The following is an 11,806-nucleotide window of genomic DNA, read 5'->3' on the forward strand; positions in this document are numbered from 1 at the left end:
TAATCGTGTGCCTTCTTAACTTGTTGGTAAGCTTTGTCCGAAGATTCAGGTTTCTTTAATAGCTATATATATTCCACACAAGTTGTTAGCCCAGTTTTCAAGGTTCAGTGTGTTTCAAAATAATAACCAAAACTAAATGTGGAAAAAAGAGGTAGAAATGAATTATCAAAAGCAGGAAAAGCGTATTTTCATTTCTGATAACAAATGTCACATACTTCATTTTCTATTTGCTAGAAAAAAATTGATTTTGCTGGGAGAGAATATTAAAAGGAAAATGAACACCAGGAAGAGACTGCTCGTAGCCAACTTGGGATAGCTTGACACCAGCAGAAATCAGATGCGTTTCAGGGAATCTGCGAGAGGAGTGAGACTCACCTCCACAGGCTGAGCGTCTCAGCCTGAAGTGCTAACAAGAAGGGAAAGCTGGTTAAGGCCTGCGTCTCACCGCCCCATCACAGCTGCACTGCTGCCTTTTATTCTCAGCACCACAGTTGGAGGGTATTTTCCTCCTCTTTCTCGTTGCTTCAGTTAACAGCAGCTGGCAGTAGATGCCTATTTCCGTTACCTGGGCCTGTCAGCCTGGATCAGTCACCAGTGCCAGCACTCAGAAGGCAATCACTTAACCAGACATCGCATCAGCCAGTTGTGCAAGATAAAGGATCTTTCCAATTTAGAAGATCAGCTCTCGAGGAAATGAGCTGTTAAAAAAGATAGCACCTTGCTCCTGACACACACACACACACACACACACACACCCACACCCCTCCCTTTCAGCTGCCTCTATGCCCTTGGGCCCAAGGTTAAACAGCAGTATTGGAAGAGGGCAAGAAGAGAGTAAATTCATCAGATGAGAAGCGACTTGTGAGAAGGCTGCATGCAATACTGATGACTTACTGTGAACCATGTGGGATCCGTGATCTCCGAAGAAGAAGATTTAGCTTTGGGACCAGGGACCAGCCGTGATCACTCAGGAGCAAGTTTGATTAAAGTATGAAAAGGGGCAGAGAAAGCTTCTGACAGAGACATCAGAAGGGGAATGGAGAGTGTCCCCTCACTAGTCTAAGCAAGGGAGTTGTACACTTTTCTAATTAGTTATTACAATAAATCAGAAGAATGTCTCAAGCTGGTAAAAATTTTACCAGACCCATTCCCACAATTTACATTTTAAGGTAACAGGATTAGAACTTAACAATAGAAAGATCTTACCAGACCGACTCCCATAATTTACATTTTAAGATGACAGGATTAGTCAGAAGGTTTTCAGGAAGGTGAAACTGTCCTCAAGCAGGATACATTCTTGTTATATAATCCTAAACTGAGTTGTTGGGTAATCATCAGTTTTGGGCTTAAAGAAAAAAACATTTTATGTGACTGAGACTAAGGAATACAGAGGTGAAAAAAAGGTGTTTGTCCTTTCCTCCGCCTTGAGAATTCCAGACCCTTGTCTCCTCCCTGGGGATCCCGGACGTCTTATCAACCTGCCTAGGAATTGACTCTCTCAGTATTAAAGGGTGGAGTTGAAGCTGGTAGCCGACAGCATCCCTGGTGACACCTTCAGAAATCTTGGGTCCTAATGACTGGAACACTGATGCATGGTTGAGATGCTTTGGCGCAGTCCCAGAACTGCAGCCTGCACACACGCCCATTCTTGGCATCTGAGCAAGGTTGGAAAGTGCAGTGTGCACACCCAGGTCTCTTGTCCTAAAAATAGACCTGTCAGAAATTAGCCTTGGAGGAACTGACTGGATGGGTGGACATTTGAAAATAATAATAATTACTTCATCTCACTTGAAGACAGAAAATGCACCTTAATCACCAATAATTACTATATTGGCTAGAATGGAGAAACTCATAGCTCCTTTAATATGAGAAACGTGAAAAACTCATCATAGCTATGGGTGAAAATCATACTGACATCAAAATTGACTAAAATGCACCACTCTATCAGAGCAAGCTTTGCAATATCAATCAAAACACAGTTGACCCCTGGACAGCAGGGATGTGAATTGCATGGGTCTACTTAGAGGAGGATTTTAAAAAAATAAATGTACAGTCACCGCCCCCCCCCGCCCCCCGCAAAAATCTGTGAGTTCCACATGAGAGGCCTGGGGCCTGGGTGATCCTTCAAGGCAGAGTTGGAGAGGATGCATAATTCAAGAGCGCAGAGGACCACCGGGCCTGAGCACAGTGGAGTCCCATATGGGCAGGTCCTAGAACAGACCGTCCTGAAGGTAGAACCACCCAATTGTAGCACTTTCTAATTAAAAATCAATACACATAAATTATGAAGTGTTGAGAAACACAGAAGAGCACAAAGAAAACAAGTACAGTTTTTCTAGAATCTAGAAAACCCATTTAACCTAAACATCTTGGGCATTTTCACTTTATACATATATATATAATTTTATTTACTTATCTATTTCTTGGCTGTTATGGGTCCTTGTTGCTCTGCAGGCTTTTCTCTAGTTTCAGGGAGCAGGGGCTATTCCCCGGTTGTGGGGTTCAGGCTTCTCTCGTTGTGGAGCAGGGCTCTAGCGAGCCTGGGCTTCGGTAACTGCAGCTCCCACGCTTTAGAGCACCGGCTCAAAAGTTGAGGCACAGGTTGAGTTGCTCTGCGGCGTGTGTGATCTCCAAGGAGCAGAAAGTGAAAGTGAAAGCAAAGTCGCTCAGTCGTGTCCGACTCTTTGTGACCCCACGGATTGTAACTGCCGGGCTCCTCCGTCCATGGGATTCTCCAGGCAAGAGCACTGGGAGGGCTGCCATTGCCTTCCCCATCTAGGAGCAGGAATTGAACCCACGTTTCCGTTTCCTGCATTGGCAGGTGAACCTTTTTCCACTGAGACACCAGGGAAGCCCTCGCGGCATTTCCTTTTGGATCTCTTTCTCTTTCTTTGCCTCTCTCGTATCTCTTCATAATCAAATTCTATGCACGCTAAGCTGTTTCAGTAATGCTTGACTTTTTGTGATCCCACAGACTGTCGCCCGCCAGGCTCCTCTGTCCATGGGATTCTCCAGGCAAGAATACTGGAGTGGGTTGCCATGCCCTCCTCGAGGGGATCTTCCCCACTCAGGGATCAAATCTGTGTCTCTTACATCTCCTGCTTCGGCAGAGATGTAAGCATCACCTTACATCTAGCACCACTAGCATCACCTGGGAAGCCCCATCAGATTCTATACCTTCCTTGTTTTTCACTCAACATTACGTTATGAAACTTTATATACCCTACTAAGCATTCTTGGAAATCATGATAGCAGGAGGTGGGGGTCGTTCTATCTTGAAGGATAGAAGCCACTCAGTTAATTATCTCTCACCTTTGAAAAATATTAAAGATTAAATTCCCCAAGATTAAATCAACCTTGATGCAAAGATTGTCATCCAAGAAGTTAGTTAGGGAACACTCTGTGCATTCGAATTAGTGTGGGAAGGACTCAAGGCAGAACTGGGCAGAGGAAGAAGCTGGTCCATGATGCAATCATAGCAAAGACCCCAGCTGACCCCCACAGAGTACTGGGAAGTCGGGATTGTGCCTGCATAATTATCCCAAGGTTAGCCAAAGGGGCCAGCCTTTATACCCAATTTCATCAGATACAGGCTGCCCACAAAACTGGTGTGATTGTGGTGAGGCAGCCCTCTTCAGTTTTGGGCAATTAGATAACATCTGTTACAGTCAACCTCAGGAAGCTCATGTTTTATGTCCAGATGGCTAATGCATGTTGATTGGATGGTTTGCTGAAGACCAAACTCAGTCTGTTAGCCAGCAGTGCTCTTAGCTTCTGGGGAAATAGGGGCATCTGAATGACTGACCCAGCTTCGAAGCCCATCCCTTGCTTTGCTCAATACATTTCTGTGTTTAAGTTCTGAAAGTCACTCTTTCGGGATTATGTTGGTCTCATCTTCCTGGAGTGAGTTTGTAAGACAAAGATTAGGAGAATGAATGGTAGTTTCTGCCACTGAAGCTGGTGTCCCCAAATTTATATTCACTGTTTCCCCCTCTGCAAACCATCCCAGTCTTCTCCCCTCTCCAGTCCTCTCTGCTGCTCTGACTCAGAACCCCCCTTCCTAGCGCACCTAGATCTCTCGTCACTGTGCCCGTCTCGGGCCTACACTGTTGCTCTTGACCGCTTCCTATTAAAACCGGGCAAGGGTGTGCCCAGAGTTGCCTAAGGAGATTGTCTGGGTGCTGAACACACGCAGCCCTGGCCCCACTGTGCAAGAGCAGCCTTTACTTCCTCTGGTTACTTCCTACCGGTCCCTTTGCACCTAAGGAGTCTGAAATAAAAAGTGGCAGCCATATGCTAAAGTTCCATGACGCTCTTTCTGTGTCCCTTGGTAGAAGAAGAACCATTTGGGAACTAGGATTTGAGCCTGGATTTGTGGGGATGGGAAGGCACAGATTTCTGAGGTGCGTTACTCAAAGCGATGGTTAGAGAAGCAGCCCCTGTTTTCACCCTTTGGTTTATGGACCCTGCATTCTAACTTTGGGGAGCAAAGCATGATATAGTACACAGGAATTTAGAGTTTATTCTGAATACAATATCATCCTGATGAGGTATAGTCTTTAAAATGTTGCCTCAAGCCTACCTTCTGTATGAGGTTAGAGAAGGAGGCATTCTGGCGGAAAAGTAAAGAAGCAAGATAGCACAGGAGGAAGTGATTGGTTCCAATATCACCACAGCAAAGTCTTAACAAAGACGGCAGAGGAGCCCAGAGGGAAACTCTAAAGCTGAGAGTCTTTCAGTGTTGATTCAAAGAGCAGCGAAGAGGTTGGACCTTCACACCTGCACATCGACAGCCAGTGGATGTAGCTGCCTCAGAAGAGGTCCTGGGCAAGGGCTCTCTGCGGATGAGGACAGTTCTTGGAGGCAGCCGACATCTGAGGGCTGGAGGCCTACAGCAGTCTAAGCAACTGTCCTTGTCCTAAGCAGATGGTCTGGATGACAGCACAGTGTCCACAGCCTGCAACCACGCCATGTCCCACCTGAACAGATATTCTGTTAAATGTTCACAGATAGATAGCCTAGTGCTATGAACTTTCTGTGGCTTTTCTTCACTAGATTTCCATTTTTCACTTAAAGAAAACCTCTATTACCCCTTTATAAATGAAATCTTGCTTTCAAAAGACGTTCTTATTTTTAGACTCTTTCCTTCAATTAAGTGTTTTTTTTTAATTTAAATTTATTTATTTTAATTGGAGGCTAATTACAATATTGTATTGGTTTTGTGTTCTATCCATTTCTGTTTGGAAGGGCTATGCATTTTTGATTGGTTCCAACTCTCAAAGAAAACACATTCCTGAGTATGTAAGAAATGAATTCTGTTTCCAAAATACTGCTTCTAGTACCTGTGTGTGGTTTGAGACTGTTACCCTGGCTCTTGATTTACCAGTTGCTGACCAAAGCATGTGGTTGGTTATCAGCCCCTACTCACATGAGCCTGTCTGTTGTTTCATCTTGATGTCAGACATCTGTAGACTTGTTGATTCTGTACTTTTAATGTTGGTTCTTACCATATTCAATTCTGACCTTGTATTAGCCAGGGTTCCCCAGAGAAATGGAACAGCAGGATATATGTTTATGTGCCCTAAAAAGTGATGGGAAGACAACATCCAGTTTCTTCTTTGAGGGTAATTCTCATCTTTTCTGCTCTCTCTGCTTTTTCAGATACTTCAGTGGCTGCCATAGAGCTAAATGCTGTAATCCCCAGATGAGATTCCTCATTTCACATCAGTCTTTATGTGCTTTTTATCCTAAAAAAAAAAAAAAAAGACATGTACATAAACTCACTTTTTGGAAATAACTCATGAAACTAAAATGTGTCTAAGTTATATATAAACTGAAATGCAACTGAAATAAGTTTAAAAATGAGTATAAGACAGCATCATCAATAAAAAATATATACATAGAAAGGATATAGATGGACATAAAAATAAAAATTAAGTTGAATAAGAATGGATTTATATATCTATATATACACACACACACACATATATATATATATATATAAATTATATCTTCCCTGGTGGCTCAGAGGTTAAAGCGTCTGCCTCCAATGCGGGAGACCCAGGTTCGATCCCTGGGTTGGGAAGATCCCCTGGGGAAGGAAATGGTAACCCACTCCAGTATTATTGCCTGGAGAATCCCATGGATGTAGAAGCCTGGCAGGCTACAGTCCACGAGGTCACAAAGAGTCAGACATGACTGAGTGACTTCACTTGAATAAGAATGGAGATATATATATATATATATATATATATATATACATACATATAAATTATAAGGAACTGATCAACATGATTATGGGGGCTGAGAAACCCCAAGTCTCATCTGCAGTCTGTAAGGTGGAGACCCAGGAAATCTGATTATAGTTCTAGTCTGGGTGTTAGTCTGAAGGCAGGGAAGATCAATGTCCCAGCTCGAAACAGTTGGAGAGAAGTTCCCTCTTATCCAGTGTTTTTGATCTAGTCTTCAGCTGACTGGATAGGCCATCCACATTATAGAGAGGGCAATCTGCTTTGCTTAGTCTAATAATTCAAATGTTAGTCTTATCCAAATTGCCTTCACAGATATATCCAGAAGACGTTTAACCAAATGTCTGGGCACTCCATGGATCAGTCAACAGACAGATAACATTAACTATCACAGACCTGTGTCTTTCAGGTTTTTCTCTGATTAATGTTGTTATCCTAAATTTTAAATGACCTGAAGAAAAGAACTTTATCATGGTGGATTTATTGCTTTACTCAGACAAAGTAATCTCTCCCCCTATTTTCAGAATATTTTTAGACTCAATCAAAAACTAAAGCATAAACTGTTCGATCAATACAAAAAGCAACTCTTTTGATTTTTTAATAGTCTATGGATTATTAAATCACCTTTTGTATGATGGACATATTTATTATTATATATTATATTAATTATAAATGTAATCTCTTTGATTTCTAAATTCCAGAAAGATCACATATAAGAAATATATGTATATTATAGTTACATATTCTATATAATACATAATATATATTTTTGCAGTCAAGGCCTGCATATGTGACCATTTACTCAGTCTCTCACTGGGTTATCAGGGAACCACAAGCTGAGCACATTTCAACCGGTTTTCTCTAAAACTGACCTTAGTGTTCTTATCACTTAGTTCTAATTTCATTCTGAATTAGTAGATCCCAGGATCTACGGAGCTATTTTGATCTGCATATTCAATAATTTTCTTCTTATGTGTTCTGTTTTACTTAGTTCTGACCTTCAGGAATTTAACTTTCCTTGGTCTTCTATATCTATAATTTAAATTATAATAACTTTTACATTTTAGTTCATTAACATTTTGTTTTGAAATATTTCCCTTGATCTGCCCAACAAATCACTGATTTTATTTTATTTTATTTTATTTTTTTGACTTGTCTTTCTTTTTTTTTTTTTTACTTTACAATATTGTATTGGTTTTGCCATACATCAACATGAATCCACCATGGGTGTACACATGTTCCCCATCCTGAATCCCCTCCCCCCCTCCCTCCCCGTACCATCCCTCTGGGTCATCCCAGCGCACCAGCCTGAGCGACCAAACAACAACAGTTTCAACTTGCAGCTCGGTCATGTTTAGATTTTTTTCCACATTTTTTATATCGTGTTATCTTGAAATATCTTCTTTGACTATTTCCATCTTTTTCTTGAGCCATTTTTCTAGAAAGATTACATTTTCAGATTTTTTTTTGAGAAATGAATAGATATTTATTCATATCTATGAATATGAATGAGGAGACACCTCATTTCCCTGACTAAGTCTTCTTGAGGGGTACAGTTTTTATTTATATCTTGCATATGTTCCTTTCCCCCCTTTCCCTGCACCTTTTTCTTCCACATTTCTGCAACCAAAAAGTCTGCATGACTTAACATTCCATGTAATTCACAATGTAAGATAGAATTTCACCTAATAAGCATTTTACCCATTTCCTTCATTTTAATTTTTTTTCATTTCTTGTCCATATTGAAATAAACTTCTTAAAAAATTACTCTGAGAGTCTGAGATATGGAAGGACAAAAATCTCTATCAGCAATGAATATCAATTATCCTCAGTTATTTTAATGATTAATCTATCTCTTTTGCAGAAGCAGCCTTGAAGCTGAAACATGTAATGGACGATTTTCCTTCAAATCATAACTCCACAATAGTCACATTACTGCAATCACGATTATAGCAAGAGAACTCTCTGTGCCGGTGAGGCCACGGTTCCCCACAGTCTGACGGTGCCCGCAAAACGGGAGCTCATATCTCTTTGGAGCATATAATGTACTGTGAGCTTGGTTTGTAATTGCAGGTGTAAATAGCAATCTGGACTTGCAGTGTGGCATCTGAACGTGCAATTTGCCATTTTATGATTCTGCCTGTGCCTGTGTTCAGGTGCAGTGGTAAACGTGCCGTGAGGGGCAGGCGCTCGGGGCCTGATCATGACCTGATAATCCAATAACAGACTCAAAGTCAGAGAATATGGAAAATCAGCTTGGCAGGTGAGTCTCTATTATCAAGTTTACCTCTGTTGATTATTTACAGATCAAACACGATGCAGCTGTAGAGCAAAGCTATTCATAGGTCAGTTTCAGTAACTTATTTTCCAGGGTGGTGTTACAGGTTGATATGGAGGTTCTTGTGAAAACTAAAAGTAGAGATACCATAGGATCCTTCTGCTTTATTGACTATGTCAAAGGCTTTGACTATGTGGATCACAACAAACTGTGGAAAATTCTTCAAGGGATGGGAATATCAGATCACCTGACCTGCCTCCTAAGAAACCTATATACAGGTTAAGAAGCAACATTTAGAACTGGACATGGAACAACAGACTGTCTCCAAATTGGGAAAGGAATATGTCAAGGCTGTATATTGTCAACCCGCTTATTTAACTTATATGCAGAGTACATCATGTGAAATGCCAGGCTGGATGACGCAAAAGCTAGAATCAAGATTGCTGGGAGAAATATCAATAACCTCAGATATGCAGATGACACCAACTTTTATGGCAGAAAGTGAAGAGGAATTGAAGAGCCTCTTGATGAAAGTGAAAGAAGAGGGTGAAAGAGCTGGCTTAAAAGTCAACATTAAAAAAACTAACATCATGGCATCTGGTCCCATCACTTCATAGAAAATTGATGGGGAAACAATGGAAACAGTGATAGACTTTATTTTGTTGGGCTCCAAAATCACTGCAGATGGTGACTGCAGCCATGAAATTAAAAGACACTTACTCCTTGGAAGAAAAGCTATGACCAACCTAGACAGCATATTAAAAAGCAGAGACATTACTTTACTGACAAAATCTAGTCAAAGCTATGGTTTTTCCAGCGGTCATGTATGGATGTGAGAGTTGGACTATAAAGAAAGCTGAGTGCCAAAGAATTGATGCTTTTGAACTGTGGTGTTGGAGAAGACTCTTGAGAGTCCCTTGGACTGCAAGGAGATCCAACCAGTCCATCCTAAAGGAAATCAGTCCTGAATATTCATTGGAAGGACTGATGCTGAAGCTGAAGCTGCAATACTTTGGACACCTGATGTGAAGAACTGACTCATTTGAAAAGACCCTGATGCTGGGAAAGATTGAAGGTGGAAGGAGAAAGGGACGAAAGAGCATGAGATGGTTGGATGGCATCACTGACTCAAAGGACATGAGTTTGAGTGAACTCCGGGAGCTGGTGATGGACAGGGAGGCCTCGTGTGCTGCAGTCCATGGGGTCACAAAGAGTCAGACACGACTGAGCAGCTGAACTGAGGATCCTGCAATCCCAATCCTATGCATATATACAGAGAAAACCATAATTTGGAAAGGTGCATGCACCCCTATGCTCATAGCAGCACTAATAACAAAAGCCAAGACACGGAAGAAACCTGAAAGTCCAGTAACAAATACCTATACCTACCTAATTAATTCCATTATATATAATGGAATAGTACTCAGCCATCAAAAAAATGAGCAATGCCATTTGCAGCAACATGGATGGATCTAAGATTATCATACTAAATGAAGTAAGTCAGATAAAGAAAGATAGATATGATATCACATGTGTGTAATTCAAAACATACAGATAAATACTTATATACAAAAAGAAATAAACCCACTCACATAGAAAACAAGCATGGTTACTAAAGGAGAAAGGGGGGGAGGGATAAATCAGGAATTTGGAATAAACACAGACTACACATAAAACAGAAAACCAGCAAGGGCCCAGTGCACAGCACAGGGAGCTATGCTCAGCGTTCTGGAATAACCTCCTTATAACTGGGCCGTCTGCTGTGCGCCTGAAACTAACACAGCACTGTAAATCCCCTATGTTTAAGTTTAAAATATATCGGTCAATACAAAAGTTAATCTGTTGAATTTAAACTGGTTCTTTTTGACAGAAAGCAGTTGGAGTTTAATCCACATTTGTCAGAACAACAACAACAAAAAAATGTAGATTTTTTTCACACACAAAAAGAGCGCGAGAGGTAAAATAGCGTTCATCCATCTAAACACATGTCAAGGAGCAAAGAAAAATGGGAAATAACTGTTTTACGTGGTAACAGAGGTCTCTATAAGATTTACATTGTGAATAAAGTAAATTATATATATGCATATATATACAGAAACTGATAGAGAAAAACGGAGTGTAGAGAAGAAGTGGAAAGTGAATCTTTTTGTAGATACAACATTCTAACAAGGCAAAGTTAATACCTTTGAGACATGAGTTTGACAAATAAACACTATACAAGTTTTTAAAATCAAGTTTTTACTTTAGAATAGTTTTAGATCTATAGAAAAGTTACAAAGAAAGTACACAATTGTCATATGCCCTGCATCCAATTTCTTCTATTATTAACATCTTGTAAAAGGATGGTCAATTTGTCACAATTAATGAACCATGTTGATATAATAATATTCACTAAAGTGTATACTTTGTGTTCTCTTAGTTTTCACATGATGTAATTTCCTGTTCCAGCCTCCCATCCACAGTGTATTTATTGTCTGTATATATATATATTTATTGTCTGAAATATATATATATATATATGTCTCCTAAGGCTCCTCTTGGCTCTGACAGCTTCTCAGACTTATTTCGCTTTTGATAACCTTGAAAGTTCTGAAGAGTGCTGGTCAAGTGTTTTTACAAATATTCCTCAGTTGGAATTTGTCTGGTATTTTCTCGTGTTTAAACTGCACTGATGGGTTTTTGGAAGAAAGATCACAGAGGTTGTCCATTCTAATCACCTCGTGCCCAGGGCACCACAGTTTAGTGACTGGTTACTACTGATACTGACCGTGGTCCCCGGATGGAGGTAGCGCTCGTCGGTTCCGCCCTGTGCCAAATTTGTAGTCAGAATGCTATGACGATGAGCACTTTTTCTAGAAATAACTTCTATAGCTTTTATTCATTTCTCAAAGAGGCCTGGGAGGCAGTAATACTTAAGAATCATTATATAAACTTAATTCTTAGCTTTGCAATCTTAATTTATGAATCAGAATCTCAGAAATGCATCAGGGACAAAATACATCTCGGGATCCTAACATTCTTGTGATGAAACACATTTATCAAAATACTTTCAAGCTATCAGAAGTGGGCTTTAAACACAACCTTTAAAAGTCACTGAATCATTATGTACAAAGGTATTTTTAAAGTAACTCTTACTATTTGGGGCCGTGCTGGGTCTTTGTTGCTGGGGGCTTTCTCTGGCTGCTGTGAGTGGAGGCCGCTCTTCCGATGCGGTGCGTGGACTTCTCACTGCAGAGGCTTCTCTTATTAGGAGCAGGGGCTCTGGGTGCATGGGCTCCGG

The 11,806-nt window shown here is 40.7% G+C and overlaps 1 non-coding gene across 1 annotated transcript; it reads left to right on the plus strand.

The window, feature by feature from the left end:
• Nucleotides 1-6,013: 6,013 nt before the first annotated feature.
• On the plus strand, nucleotides 6,014-6,085 carry TRNAW-CCA (transfer RNA tryptophan (anticodon CCA)). The gene has a single exon. It is a non-coding gene; the product is annotated as a tRNA-Trp (tRNA).
• The last annotated feature ends 5,721 nt before the right edge of the window (nucleotides 6,086-11,806 follow it).

This window comes from Bos indicus, chromosome 27, assembly GCF_029378745.1.
Source record: "Bos indicus isolate NIAB-ARS_2022 breed Sahiwal x Tharparkar chromosome 27, NIAB-ARS_B.indTharparkar_mat_pri_1.0, whole genome shotgun sequence".
NCBI lineage: Eukaryota > Metazoa > Chordata > Mammalia > Artiodactyla > Bovidae > Bos > Bos indicus.